Source organism: Octodon degus, unplaced genomic scaffold (genome assembly GCF_000260255.1).
Source record: "Octodon degus isolate 3935 unplaced genomic scaffold, OctDeg1.0 scaffold00169, whole genome shotgun sequence".
NCBI classification, from domain to species: Eukaryota; Metazoa; Chordata; class Mammalia; order Rodentia; family Octodontidae; genus Octodon; species Octodon degus.
The window spans coordinates 1,053,387-1,068,347 of record NW_004524745.1 but is presented as its reverse complement, the minus strand read 5'-3'; the positions used below and the strand labels follow the sequence as shown (position 1 = coordinate 1,068,347).

Sequence of the window (14,961 nt, the reverse complement as noted above, 5' to 3'; positions counted from 1 at the left end):
GGCCTCGCGGCGACGGCGGCGGTGGCGGCTGGACTACTCCGAGAGCCGGTAGGTGTCGGGCCACGGCCCTCCCCCGACCCCCCCGAGGCCGGCCCCCTCCCCTTCCCTCCTCCCTCCCTCTCCTCCCCCGGGGCTCGGTGCGCGGCCGGGGCCGGAGTTCGCTGCAAGTCTGCGGAAAGTTTGGCGGCGCGGGTTCCCCCGAAGTTCAGGTGCGGAGAGCCGGGGACCGGGAGGGAGGGGGGTCTGTGTTTGGGAGGGGCGGGGGCCGCCCGCAGCCCGAGCCGCGGAGCCCCAGAGGCTGGGAGACCTAGCGCCGGTGATCGTTTGGTGGCCACTGTTACACCCAAGCCTCCCCAAGCCGCAGTGTGTTCGGTCGCAGATCACTGAGTTCAGACAAAAAGAGGGGTTTTAGGGTTGGGGACGGCGGGTTGGACTCCGTGGAGTGGGGATGGGGCTTTCCCTGCAGGGTAAGCGTCCCGGTCGCGATGCCTCGAGCTCGCAGGCGCTGGGGCGGCGGGCGCCGGGGGTCCTCACCTCTGTGTCTGCGGGCGTCCGGCCGCGGGGGCGGCTGCTTGGAGATCGCCGGTGCGCGCTCCCCGCATCAGACCCCACTCACTGCTCTGGGTTTGGGGGCAACAACAGCTGCTCCGAGCGCCCTCGACCAAGCGTGGCTGAGCCTCCTCCGCTTGAGAGAGGCGGCGGCCACTTCTGCATTTCCCCTCCGGTTCTTCGCCCCCGCTGCCCGCGGGGTGCCTGGCGGGCTGATCAAGTTTGACCTTTTTTTTCCGTCCAAGTATCTCTTCCCACCTCCCCTCCGTCCGCGGCCTCTCACTCCCTTCCTCCCCAGCCTCGGGGAGTCTTTGGGGCTGTCTCCCCAGCCCCGCGTGGGCCAAGTGGCTTGCAAAGCCAGGGAGGGAGAATGGGGGTGTTCCCATGGCTGGGGAGGTGGGGTGGGGGCGGGCGTCCTAGGCTCCTGCCTCACTGCTCAGGCCCCGAATTTACCCCTGAAGTTCGGCCTCAAGCCCCCTCCCATTCGCTTCCCCGGGGCGAGGGGCTGAGCCACTGCGAGAGGAATGTGTTAATTTTGTGACTGGGGGAAGTTGTCCTAGCCCAGAATGGGCTGCTTTCCGGCGGGGCGTGGGGTGCGCCTGCTTTGTTTATTTGTAGGATCCACCGAAAGTGAGTGACCCCAGTTTTTAAATGGGTTTATTCTAGTGTCTGTCAGTAGAGAGGAAGCGCCCAATGAGGGAGCAACCTCCCTTGTCTTTTTCTCCCCGGGGAATTGGAAGGGGTGCGCAGAGTTGGGCTGGTGCCATGGGCTGCACAGAGGCACCGGTAGCTTTGGGGGGTTTTGTAGTGACTCATCTGGAAAGACCTGCTCCCTAGAGTCTTTTGCGACGGGGTCTGAAGGCTTGGTAGCCGCGCCCTGCTTTGCCCCTTGAACCCTGGGTGGTCTTGCGAGTCGGGTTTTCGAGTTGAGGGTGCTGGACGGTGCCCTGGGGGGTGGCGGGCCAGCCTCTCGAACCCCGCCTTTCCTTGCGCAGCGGGCGCTGTTCCGAGCCCTGGGTTTTGTAGTGGGCCCAGGCCCCCCCCCCCCCCGCGTTCGCTCAGGAAGCGCTGCGAAGGGGGCGTGTGTGATCGCTCGGCCCTCGCCCCCGCTGGAGCCGCCCCGAGGCCGCCGGCAAACAGAGTCCCTTTCAAGTTTTCCGCTGGGGCCGCCTGGCGGGGGCTGCGAGCGCGGTCGCTGCGGACTTGTTTGGAGCGCGATTTGAACGCCCGGCGCCACCTCAGCTGCCCCAGCTCGCGGGGGTGGGTTGGGGGGGGTGTTGGTCCCTGCAGTTGGGAACATTTGGCCTAAGCTTGATCTGATCCCCTCCCAGACTTATTACCCTAGGTTCCAACTGGCACTGGAACCCAGGAACTGGGACCCGAAATCCCCTCCAGCCCTTTTTTGAGAACCGTGCTGAGAGGCTGCGGCCAGCTCTTCCTCCCCGCAACTGCGTGGTGTTGATTTAGCAGTTTCCCTAGATGAGAGGCTGGAGCTGGGGGGGGGGGCGTGTTGGCGGCCCGCTCTGCAGCTGTCACCCCCCCCCAACGGAAATTGTCCTTTCTCCTTGGAGAGAGGGAGAGGGGCTGACAGTTTGATTTTTGCCCTGGGAAGGAGTGGGAACAGCTGAGAGGTTGGCCTCCGAGTTTTCTGTCAGCCTTAGTACTTGGTAGATCCTCTCTCCGTCCTGGCAGGAGCTAGGGCTCTTCCCAGGGAAGCCCCTAGCCAGCCTCGCGCCTCCCTCTGTCATGCCACCTCCTTTCCAAAGGTGAGGGCAGAGCTTGTTTGTAGCAGACCGACCCTTGGCTGGCTGTGGGTTGGTGCCTTATTTATGTATTTGTTTGGGTCGGGCTGTTTTCCCGGCTCAGCAGGTGACCCTGGCCTGGGCCTCCTATCTCTCCTGCGACAGAGGCTGTTGACTTACCCGAGGGCCAGTGGCCTCCTCTTTATCACGTGAGGCCTGGAATGTCCACCCGGCTGGGATGGGATGGGCTGGGCTGGGTGGGGGAAGGGAAGAAGATTGTGTCCAGGGCCTAGGCTCACACAGGGCTATGTTCCCAAGCCCCCCCCCCCCCCCCCGTGTCACCCTCAACTTCTGCTGCTTTCCAGTTCTGCCTGCCTTCTACCCATTTGACAAATGTGAAACTGAGTCCTGTGAGCGTGTGGGGGCAGGGTTGCAATCTGGATAAGAATTTAAGTCTCTGGGAATTAAATGTCTGGCCTTGTTTAGAAACCCACTACCACCTGATTATTTATTGGAGGACCTAATAGAGGTCACACCCTAGGAGGACAGAAAGGGATATGGGAGTGGATGAGGTCAGCTGACTTTCAAGGGTGCTGGGTGGTATAGAGGAAAGGGGCAACTAGTCTGCTTTCCTAGAGTCCCTTGTATACTGAGTTAGTCTTAATTCCCAGGCATGTTGCCGAGGAGCATGCCTTAACTGGCCAAGGATGGGAAGATCTCTTATTTATATGGCCCAGTACTTATGTGTAATTCACTTATTCATTGGCCTGATACAGAAGTACTGCACATCTACTTATGTATCAGCCCCTACCTTTCTAGGGATGGCAGAATCACAGCACTGCCCGCTCTGGAGGCAGGCCCAGGCAGAAGCTCCACCCCTTTCCCACCTCCTGGGGCCCTGATTGGGGCTCCCCCCATCCGTCCCCCTGTCGCCCAGTTCCATCCTAGCCCAGAGTGTGTGGTTGTGTGTTTGTGTGTGAAGTGTCCTTGATTAAGTGTATTAATAGTTAAACTCTCGCTCATAGCTGGAACTCACCAGACCACAAAAAGCCTCCCCCGTTACTCACGCGCTACTGCCCAACAAGAATATCCCGCTGAAGTTTTTTCTGCTTTCTCTTACTTCCCCGTCACTGTCAGCCTCCCCCCAGCGCTGATCCCACCCTCCCAGGCTGCTGGCAATGAGAAAGGACTGCCCCCTTTGAAGACCTGGGAATCTCCAACCCTCCACCTGCCTATGGAAGCCAGAGGCAATGTCAGCTGACCGAGGAGGGTCAGTGGCACTAGTCTGTTGGTCTATGATGTTGGAATCTGGTTGCTCATGTACTGTGATTACAGCATGTGTGTCTAAATAATATACTGTATCTGTATTTGTGAATCTAATGTTGAATGTGTTTCAGGGTATAGGAGTCTGGGCATGCTTGGATTTGTGAATTGGAGCACGTGTAAATGCATTGTATATGTACATGAGCTGTATGCTTATGAATCTAAGGTTGTGTATCTGAAAGTTGAGTATGGTCCTGCGAATGTGGGAATGTGTATATTCTGACTCCTGTCTGTATCCAGGGTTTTGGAGAGTTTGTATTCATGATTTGTATGTCTCTATGTGTTTTGAATGTGCTTATAAACCTGAGAGTGTTTGAGTCGCTGGGTGATACAATCTTGGTTGTGAATATAGGTGTGGGACTATGTAGGCTGTGTGGGCAGTGGTCTGTGTCTTCAGTAGCTGAAAGCTACATGTTTCTTTCTCTTCCTGTATGTCTGTTGTTTTTCCTCATGTTTGTTGGAGGTCGCGCGCCTGTGTGTGTGTGTGATCAGACCTCTTCCACTCAGTCCACACCCTCCCCTTCCCCCCCTTTTCCTCCTAGCAGTAACTGGGCAGCTTCCCTGTCTGCCTGCCTGCTGGGAGTTTTGGAAGCCTCGGAGGGAGACAGGCTGGGGCCGGGGTGACAGCGCGTATCCACGGCGATGGCAGCCTGTGATTACAGGAATAAAAGGATTTTAAGGTCATGGGTGTTTTTTATGTTTCCCCCACTTTGGTGGAGCCAGTGGCAGCAAGGGGCCGTAGCTGCATGTCTGCAGGTTGGAAAGGCTGCATTTGTGCAGGTGAACGAGACTGAGAGGCTTACCTGGGAGCATGAACATGTATGTATATGCATGCACAGAGCCTGTGAGAATACATGTGCCTGTCAGCCTGCTCCTCATGTGAGTTCATATTGCTGTCATTTATTCTCCTGGAGCATTCCCAATAAAACTTCTTGCTTCTGGGTATCACATGAGCCTGGAACCCTGCAGTCCTCTGTATGCTGAGGAGAGCAGTCAGGCCCTAACCCATCACTCACCCCCTCCCCCAGTCAAGTGTCTCTGGCCAGAGACTGGCTGGGCTCAGTCACCTGGGCAAGGCCACATCTCGGGGTGTCAGTGCCCCTGGCCCAGCTCCAGCCCCTGTAATTGCATTCTGCTGCCTAATCCCCCGCCAGCTCAATTAGATCGCAAATTCTTCTTCATTTCCTGCCTCTGATGCTGGCCTCCCTCTGGGCTAACAGGGACTGGAAGGGAGGGGGATCCTGAGCCTCCTTCCACCAGCCCTGGGGGCTCTGGGAGAGGTGCTGAGCTCCTACTACACTGACCCTGCAGCCCAGGTTAGAACTCTGAGGCCAACAAGACAGTCCTCCCCTGAGCCTTTTTGGATCAGCTGTAATATACCCATGCTGGTGGAGGAATTCGATGTTACCTGGTACAGGGGCTCTGGGTAGACTGGACAGGTCATCCCAGCCAAGTCCCTGTGTTATAGCCATACCTGTGGTCCTCAGAGGCACTGTCCCCTCTTGCTTCCAAAACAATTGCTGACCACTCCGAAGCACAGCAGTTATGACCTTATCATTGACCTTTTTCACCTGTTTCAAGAGCCAGTCTGTCTGACCACTCCTACTGGGTTCTCCTAACCCCCTTCTTTGGCTTATTCAGTGTGTATGAGCAGTACCTTGGGAGTTCATTAGACCTGGCTGCAAATCCAGACCATGTCACTTTTTTTTTTTTTTTTTTTTTTTTGTGGAACTGGGGCTTGAACTCAGGCCCTTGCACTTGCCAAGGAAGTGCTTACTCTACTGAGCCATCTCCCCAGCCTCAATGTCACTGTCTGTCTGCATTACAACAAACAGACTTTGTATTATATCTGCAAACTTTAGTTTGTCTCTGAAATGGGACATTAAGAACACCTGCCTCAACCAGGCATGATGGTGCATGTCTGTAATCCCAGCGCTAGGAGGCTGAGGAAGGAGAATTGCTGTGAGCTCAAGGCCATCCTGGATTACATGTACATAGCAAGATCCTGTCTGAAAAAGAAAGAAAAAAAGAATGGCTACCACACAAGACCATTGTCAGATAAACACAAACATAATAGCACAGTGCTCTGCTCAAGGGTAGTTTAGCCACAGTCAGTGTTTACCAGTTAGCTTAGCTGGGCATGCTCACACAAGACAGCCCCAGCACTTTGAAGGCTGAGACAGGAGGATCACAAGTTCTAGGCCAGTCTGAGCTACATAAGGAGACCCTGTCTGGAGTGGGGGGAGAAAAGAGGGAGGAATACTTGGTTTTTATCCTGATAAGGACTTGGAATCTCCCAGTGAATGGGAGTAGGGCTCCCAGCTTAGATTTAGCATTCGTGTTCCATCTTGCCAGTTACCAGGTGTGAGGCCTTGGGTGCATTACTTACCTCTCTAGTTTCTCTTCCTCTTCTGTGAAATGGGCCTGATAAGAAGTGACCTTAGAAGACTAGCACATGAGAGGATCTCCTTGGTCCCAGTAGGTTTTCCACTTTGAACATGCCCTCTCCTTTCTCACACCAAGCCTTGGGGAGGTGGGACTGATAAAGGCACAGGCTCCGCGGGCGTGGTGGTGCATGCCTGCAGTCCCGGCCCTTGGGAGGCAGAGGGTAGCCTGAACTGCATAGTGAGACCCTGCTCCAAAAAATCCCAAAAGATAGACACAGACTCTGGGATCAGGGACTGGCCAAGGTCACGAGGCCAGTAATAGGGGACCAGGGTAGGCAGGGAAGGCTGGGGGACCTGCTGGCTCAGCTAAGCTGTGAGGCACAGCTTTCCCTCCCTGCGGGTCTCTGGAAAGTGGTGGCTTAGCTGATTTTTTTTTTCTGGGAAGGGGAAGCTGATGTCTACCCCGCCTTCCCCAGGAGGCGCCCGTAGCAGCGGCTGTGCTGACAGGCCTCCTGGCTTTCTTGTGAGGGTGGCTGGCAGCTCTGGAAGGCCGACTGTGCCCAGATCAGCTTGAGGGAAGAGGGAGCCGCTAAGGTCTCCCTCTCCTCCCCATCCCTGAGGGCCCCCCACCTTCACCCTGTCCTTTCAGTCTATGGAAAGACAGGGGACTCTAGCAGGAGAAACTGGATATGATGAGGGGGGCAGCTTTCTGCCTCAGGGTCCCCCATCACCCCCTAGCTAGTCCCCTGCCTTCTGTGACCTCTGTCACTCACTGGCCAAGGCTCTTTAATATTTCATGGCCCTTCAAGCGGCCCCTTGCCCCATCCCACATGGCCACCTTTGTCTGTTGGCCCCCACCCCGTCACTGAATTACTGACCCAGAGGCTTGCCTCTCCCTTCCTCCAGCTGCCCCCCCCCCCATGCGAGTGGCCCTGCTGCTTTTCTGGGTCCGACTGCCCCACCCCTCCACTTGTGATACCCTCCATCCTTCCCAGGGTCCTCTGCCCTCCCCTGACATCTCTGACCATCTCCCTGCCCTTTTCCTCCATTTTCCTCTTTTGTTGGCTGCCTCCTTCCCAGTGGAACAGAAACTGCAGCAACTGGCCTGCTTGCTGTCCGCCCCCCTGGGTCCACCCCTTCCTGCCCCCTCCCCCCAGCTGCACTGGCCAGCCGTGAGAGCTGGTTTTATTTATTTTTCTGTTTGTTTGGGAAGAGGGCAGTGGCGGCTCTGGGCCCTGGCTGCTGCTCTCTGCTTAGAGCAGCGGGCAGGCAGCCGTGCTGGCCTCCCAGGAATGTGGCCAGGACGCCCCACGCTATATTTACTCCCCTCCAGCTGCTGGCCCCAACAGGGCAGAGCCAGGCCTGCCCGGTGGCCCCCCGGGAGCCCTGTGTCCGCCCTCCCCTGTCTGGCAGACCCCACATGGCCCTGGAGCCCACTGCTCCCTCCCTTGCTCATGACCTCCTCTGACCTCTGCCTTGCCTGCTCTGCCAGCAGGAATGTGTATGCCATGCTAGTATAGGCAGAAAGTGAGGGTGCTAGGGACCTGGCACTCAGCAGCTTCCAAACCCCCACCCTGGGCCTAACCTAGGCCTGTAATCTGGTGGCCAGAACTATGCAAAATATCTTTCCAGGCTTCTCTCTACCGGGCCAGGTCCCTGCTCTTGCCATGATCCCTTCGCTCCACTGCCATCACTGGCACGGGTGGGGTGGGGACGTTGGGGCCCCATACCAGTGTGGTGGGACCCCTCAGGTCCCTCATGGTCACACAGTTCAGTGTGCAGAAAGATGCCCCATAAATATATGCTGGTTTGTGCTTTCCATGGAGACAGGGCCATCTCTCCTGACAGTGATTCCCTCATTCATTAGATAATTGCAGGGATTTGTTTTGTTGTGTTTTTTGTTTGTTTTTTTGAGGCAGGGTCTTCCTGTGTTTTCTGGGCTGGCCTTGAACAGTCTGCAGTCCTCCTGCCTCAGCCTCCTCAGTGCTGGGATTATGGGAGCACACTACCATAGCTGGCCCTGCAGGGATTTTTTTTTTTTTATCCCCCTCTTGCCAGTCTTGAATGGGATATGACAGTGATTCCGTCCTGTACCACCAGTGCCTGGCACTGAGTGTTTAAAGATTTAGCTGCTGCTGCCCCCCGTTTATTACTATTATCAAATTTTTATCCATAGTGTTGTTAGTGCTAGCTGATCATAGGTTCATTCCTGGGTGGCTCTGTGTTAGCAGCTCTCTGCCCTTTCCCTCCTTTAGTCCTCTTGGTAGACCTGGGAGCTTAGGTACTGTTAGTGTCCCCTTACACAGATGAGACACTGAGACTTGACTTGCAGTTTGTAACTTGCCTTTGACAAATGTGGTTGAGTCCTGGCAAAGCCCTGCACAGGCTGTGAGCACCACAAAGACAGCCAGAGGTGGCCTGTATGTGTTCCTGGGTACCTCCTGTGCTACCTGTACCAGGCACATGGAGCAGACTCAGGCATGCTACATTCAGACCTTCTTCAGGCCATGCTTTGCTTCCCAGTGAGTCAGACATGGGCTGACTACCTAGCTAGTTGGGTAAATAGAAGAATGAATCAGTGAATGACCAGCTGATTGGCTGTGAAATGAGCTCTCCTAAAGGACACTGGGATGTGGGATATGTGGTAGTGGACGGCTGCTATGTGAAAACCCACTGACCCAGTGGAGGATTCTAGAAATGAGATGGGAACAGGGCTGACGGGTGGTCAGAGACCAGTAGGCTGCCAGGCCAAACCTGTGGAGCAGGTCATGTCTTCTCCCTGGATCTCAGTTTTTCTGTCTGCCAGATGGGCTTGGGAGCCTTTGTTCTGACTGACTGGCACCTGGGCTGAACTGGAGCTGGTTTGGGAGGTGAAGGGACTGTGGTGGGAAGGAGGAAGCAGTGGGTGGTGAAGACAGGAAGATGCAGCGTGGAGCTTGGCTTGGAACCTGAGAAGCAGGAGACCAGCCCTGACCTAAGAGCAGTCTGTGGCCCTCCCTTGGGAGTTTGGAGTGGGGTTGCAGGCTCACGAACCCCCAGCCATCCATTCTTGCCCCCATGCAGGCTTACTTCCTGATGTCTGTGGCAATGTGTGCCAGGAGGAAGTGGTCTGTCCTCTGGGATTAGACCAGCCCCTCCCCTGGCCCACACCACCTGCTCCCCACCTTCATATCAGCTCCTGTCAACCTTGCTGGGAGAAACCCACGAACTGAATGGGAAGTTGGTTAACTGGGCTCATAGTGGTAAGTGTAGGGTAGGGGTGTGGCCCCTTTTTTCTGGGGCTGTCAGATCTTGGCGTTCTAGAATTTTTAGTACCAAGAGTCCAGAATCACAGGTTACTTGAAATGGAAGGATTCTCATCAGGAATCTTGTCATGTTGGTATTCTAGAATCACAGCACCGAATTTTCCTGTGGGAAAGAAGCATGACTGGTCATGTTTTAATCTCTTGTTTGGTGGTAAGGGACACTGAGGCTCTGGGAGGGCATCTTTCCTCAGGTCACAGAACCGGGAACCCTCAGGTGACATGAACCCATATCTGGAATGCCGCTGCTAGTTCTGCCAGTAGGGGGTGGGCTGTGGGCCCAATCAGGCAGCAAGAGGATGTGGCTAGCCTGCAGGCACAGGAGGGGTCCTCTCTGTGGCCACCTGCCCGCCTGCTGCCCACGCTTCCCGAGGTACCAGTGTGAGGAGGAAATTCAGGCTGTTGCTTCCAGCAACAGCCGGCAGGGCCGGGCAGCTTCCCAGCTCCCCCTGTGACTCATGGCTGCCTGCAGCTCCCCTCCCCTGGGGGCCTCAGCAGCCCCATCTGTGCAATGGGGAGAGGAGGCTTTATCCCACAGTCTACAGTCACACAGCCGGTTAGGCAGGGGACTCTGCAGGACCACTGTTAGGCAGTGGAGAGTTGGGAGAGTACTGTAGAAGAGCCATAGGGCATTTGGGCTTGGAGCACTGAGAAGTTCTCCTTGGAGTCACTCTAGGACCCATAGTAGCCTGGGAGGACCAGCAATTGGTAGAAGGTAGATGATAAAGGGACCCAAGTCAGTCTCTTTCAAGAAGACCATGCAGCTGGGCATGGTGGTACCATGTACCCCTGTGGTCCTAGCAGTTTGGAGGGCGGAGGCAGGTGAATCACAGGCTCAAAGCCAGCCTGGCAACTTAGAGCAAAATCCTGCCTTAAAAAAACAAAACAAAACAAAAAAAACCTCTTGGGGCGGGGGAGATAGCTCAGTGGTCTAAAGCAACTACTTAGAACAAGCTTAGCAAAGTACAGGGACCGCGGTTCAATCCTCCAGCACCACATGCCAGCCAGCCCCACCCCCTGGTGGGCTGAGCTGGCCACACACACACACACCCACAAATAAATAAATTAAATTAAAAAAAATATCTTGGGGCTGTAGCTCAGGCTTTAGTTCCCAGTCCTGGGTGGGTAGGGATAGGAAAGCCTATCTCCTGACCTCGGTATACCTACCCATCTACAAAATGGAAGGTGTTAGGTGTTTTCCCATGAGGTCAGTCTGTGCTGTGTGTCCGGATATTTTGGATGCTGGGAATCCTGACCTAAGTGGCAGATCTGCTAGTACTGCAGAAATAGGGTGGAGATGCCGACCCTCTCCAAGAGGCAGTGTTCAGATGCAGCAGTGTCCAGCAGAAAATCCCAGCTGTTCTCAGGAAGCATTTCCTCCCTTGGTCACCTGGGAGAGAGACCAGGCAAGCAGGGCAGAGCAGTGGGGGACAAACAAGGCTCCCAAATGCTCCATGTGTTGAACCCAAGCTTGGCAGATCAATGGGCCTGCCCCTCAACATTATAGGAGAAGGACCAAGTTTTGGAGTGGGGAGAGTCAGGGCTGCTGAGAAGGTCCAGGCCATCATCCAGATTTCAGAGCCTTCCCGTGGGGCTTTGAGGTGCCCTCCGCCCTGTCCTGAGTTGCTATCGCCGCAGGGGTGGCAGATGCTGTTTCGTTGGCGAGTGGGAGGCCTCCGGAAGGTCCTCCTGGGAGGTTCCGGGGGGCAGTGGGGGTTTCAGCAGCTGCTGCCCAGCCTAGGCTGGATGTCAGGGCCTTCCCAGGTCCCTCAGGCCTCCTGGACTTGGACTGGGGGTGGTGTTTGAAAACCGAGGCTGGTCTCCCTGTGTCCCCCCCCCCCAGCGTCTTGGCTTCTAGCCCCCGCCCATCTCTGCCTGCGTCTGCAGAGCCCCCAGGAAGGCAGGGGAGGAGGCACAGCGGGCTTAGAACAGCGGGTGCCCGCGCAGCCAAGTATTTGCGCGAGCTGTCAGAGACAGACAGGCATGTGGGGAATTTGGTGCATGTGGGGCTGGGGGAAGCAGCCGGGTGGGTAGGCAGATCTGAGCTGCTCTCCACCCGCCCATTCAAACCTATAGGGATCATCATTACCCCACTCCCGAAGGAAGAGCATTTGGGTGCCTTTCCTTGCCTATACTTGGGCAGTGAGGGCCGTGGCACCAATCCTGGCTGAGACTTAAGGTGCTGCTGACACCTGTGGGGGGGTACCTTGTTGGGGCCTAGAGCCTGGGAAAGGCACTGGTGGAGAGTGGAGCCGGATAGGAATCCGGGTTGTGCCTAACTGTGGCCTCCAGGAAATAGCAGCTGTCATCCTCCTCTCCTGCCCAAGCCTGGCACAACTTGTTTCCTGGCCACGGTCCGGCTGGGGCAGATTGGAAGAGCCTGGTATTACCCAGCCTGGGCAAGGAACTTGCCGGCTTGAGAGGGTCATGTTTGTAACCCTAAAGGCAACTTGGGAGTACCATGGGGAGGGGACTTCAGTTCTTGTGATCTCTGTGCAAAGACCCCAACTTAGTTGTTTTTGTTATCTGCTCCCAACAGATTCTGTTAGGCATGACAGGGCCCAGGGCTAATAACTTGATTCTTGATTGTTCACAGCTGAGAGGCCAGAGAGGCGGCTGCACTGGCTCAAGGTCACACAGTGGACTCCCCAGCCTTTCCTCTACCATCATGTGGGTGGGGCCAATGGAACGAGGTGAACATTGGGGTTTGCTGGGTTGGGGGGGCCTATATTTAGTGCTGCAGAGCTAGGGCCCCCTGGGAGCAGCTGTTGGGGGGGTGCACTGACAGAGGCCTGAAGCTTCATTTAGTCTGGACAGAAATATCCTCCCCCACCCACCCACTGGCTAGGCGGCCAGGCGGCCAGGCTGCGGGCTTGTCCCCTGAGGGGCAGCTTGCCTGGGCCTGGCGGCCGTCGGGACAGGCAAGATGACCCGATAGGCTTTTCCCAGCTCAGGTTTCGATGAAACAGGAACCGGAGCCGCAGCCTGGGCCATGGGGGCCAGGGCAGCCGAAGCCTGGGGGCCAGGGCTGCCTCCCTCACCTCCCCCTCCCTGTCCTAGGCAGGCAGGCAGGCACGCAAGGCAACCTCCCTTCTCTGAGGCCTGGGGAAGCAGCAGGTTATTTATCAAGCCAGCCTCCCTGCAGCGTCTGCCTGAATCGTGTCTCCCCCCACCCCCACCCCCTGCAGCCATGAGCCCAGCAGAGCAGGGTGAGCTGGGCAGGCAGGTGGCAGGATTAGCTCAGGAGACATGAGTCACCCCCTCCCCAGCAGCCCCTTAAGGCCCTGTGGCCTGGCAGGCGGAGCATACACTCGTGCACCCCACACACGACATACTTAGGGGCACATAAGACAGAAGCACTTACTCATAGCACATGTAATTCCACACATCACAGCACACCCAGATGACATGCATCACAGATGTGATCGTGTGGGGACACTCCAGGGGTGCGCCCTTAGCCCTGGCGCCTGGTGTACACATGCGGGCGTGTTCCTCGGCAGACACACACATAGTTGCACACAGCTATACCTCTGGGGAGAAGGCCACACTGGCCCCCACAGAGCACACACACTGCTCAGTGAGGCTCCATCCTTAATGTCACAGACCCCTGGTGTTCTGTGGCCACACCCAGATGAGACCATAGAGTTAGACCAGGGCCCCTGACCTGACAAAGCCTGATGTGTGTATACACACACAATCTCAATCTCACTCTCGCTCTTGCTCTTGCTCTTGCTCTTGCTTTTCCCCTCCCCCTCAGGTGGGTAGGACTCCTTTCACCTCCATTTAAGGCCTGGTGTTGTCTGATTGTGTAAGGTGGTAAGGATAAGGGCTCATCCACCTCTGTGTAGGGACCCACTTGCCGTCTGTATGACAAGCTGTAGCCCAGACGGGACAGGTGGTTGGAGATAGATGCAAAGGACCTGGGAAGAGGAAAGGTTGGAATGCTGTGGAAAATCGGTTTCTCCAGAAGCACTGAGTGGCTGGCTGTTCTTCTTGCTCCAGGTGGGCTCCGAGAGGGTGCAGGGGCAGCATTGTGCAGGGAATGAAACTCTTGGACTGGGTGGGTTCTGTCCCAGGAGGGGCTCTGTCCCAGGAGTCTGTCCCCTTCATGCTCACTCTGGCACCTGTTTTTCTGTGTCCCTTTGGTTCCCAAGGCCCTCATTCTTCAGGCCACCACTCCTACCTTGCAGTCAGCATCCTGAGACTTAGAATTTGGCCATAGCCCTTGTTCTTAGCTTATATCCCTGCACCAGGGTATAGAACCAGCCTGAGTACATGGAAATCCTGGACTCCTGGGTTGGAGGTACACCCTCAGGATCCATCTGTAGTTCTAAGTCTTTGTTCCCTACAAGGGTTGGGGCCTGCCTGCCTGGACAGAATAGGGAGCATACCCATTTTTATGGTCTGAAGAACAAGCCGTGTGTGTGTGTGTGTGTGTGTGTGTGTGTGTGTGTGTGTGGTGTTCCATGGATCCAACTCAGGACCTTGTACTTGCCAGGCAAGCACTTATTCCACTGAGCTATTTCCCCGGCCCTGAGAATGAGACTTTTTCAGGTGAAAGAATTGAGTCTGAGAGGCTGGGGATATATATAGCTCAGCAGCATGGCACCTGCCTGGCGAACACAAGGTCCTGAATTTGATTCCAAATAAATAAATAAATAAATCTGATGGACTTGACTTTTTGGTCATTAAGGGTGGTTATGGCTTTGCTAACACCCAGGTATAGATCACTCGGAGCCCAGGCAAGTGCCTACACCCTAGCCATGCAAGTGTCTACTGTGAGGGCCTGGACAGTGGCCAAGGAAGAGAGAGGCCCAGCCTCCTGAGGAAAACATGGAGTAATGGCTATGCAGGAAGACTGGACATCCCCCCTGGATTGGACAGGTTGCTCCTTGTTGTTTAACTATGGGCCAGTTTGCCAACCTGTCTTGACTTTGTGTGTGTGTGTGTGTGTGTGTGTGTGTGTGTGTGTGTGTGTTCACATACTTGTCTTTTGGTGCTGCTACTGCTGTTGGGGATTGAACCCAGGGCCTCAGTTCCTAGGCAAAGCATTCTACCTCAAATCTGTATCCCTAGTCTTTCATGTTTGTCTTTTTTTTTTTTTTTTTTAATTTTTTTTGTGTGGGGGGGGGGCATGGCCATCTCAGCCCACCAGGGGGTTAGGGCTGGCTGGCATGTTGTGCTGGGGGATTGAACCGCGGTCCTTGTGCTTTGCTAAGCTTGTTCTAAGTAGGTGCTTTAGACCACTGAGACATCTCACCAGCCCTTTCATGTTTGTCTTAAACCTGCAGGACCTAAAGTAGGTGCTAGGGTGTAGCTCAGTGGTAGAATGCATGCTTAACATGTAAGGTCTTGGGTTCAATCCCCAATACCACCAAAAAAAAAAAAAAAAAAAAAAAAGGCGGTGGGGTACCTAAATCTCCAGGTGAAGTCTATCCATTCCCTTGTATTTGCCCCCCCATTTGCTGTGCCAAAGCTGAAATATTTCTAGTTGTTCATTCCACAGTGGGGGTACTAGTTAGAATGGATACTGTAGGGCTGGCAGTGGGTTTGGCTTGGGGTAGAAGAACCTAGAATCCTTGGAGAAATTCCTGAAGGCTTCAGACTCCGAAAGAAAAGAGAGCCAAACATAGTTAAAGCTTTTTCTGTTCTTCCACC

General features: G+C 55.4%; 1 protein-coding gene across 5 annotated transcripts in view; it reads left to right on the top strand.

The window, feature by feature from the left end:
- Cxxc5 (CXXC finger protein 5) overlaps positions 1-14,961 on the top strand; it is a 35,959-nt gene that overhangs the window by 582 nt on the left and 20,416 nt on the right. The window contains exon 1 of one of the 5 annotated variants that reach the window (XM_023703323.1): positions 1-48. The exons of 1 other annotated variant lie outside the window; for it this stretch is intronic. The gene's annotated coding sequence lies outside the window, so the exon portion shown is untranslated. Of the gene's footprint in view, positions 49-122; positions 210-11,913; positions 11,997-14,129; positions 14,188-14,961 lie in introns of those variants that run through there. 3 more of the 5 variants (XM_004643237.2, XM_023703324.1, XM_023703325.1) reach the window with 3 other exon arrangements.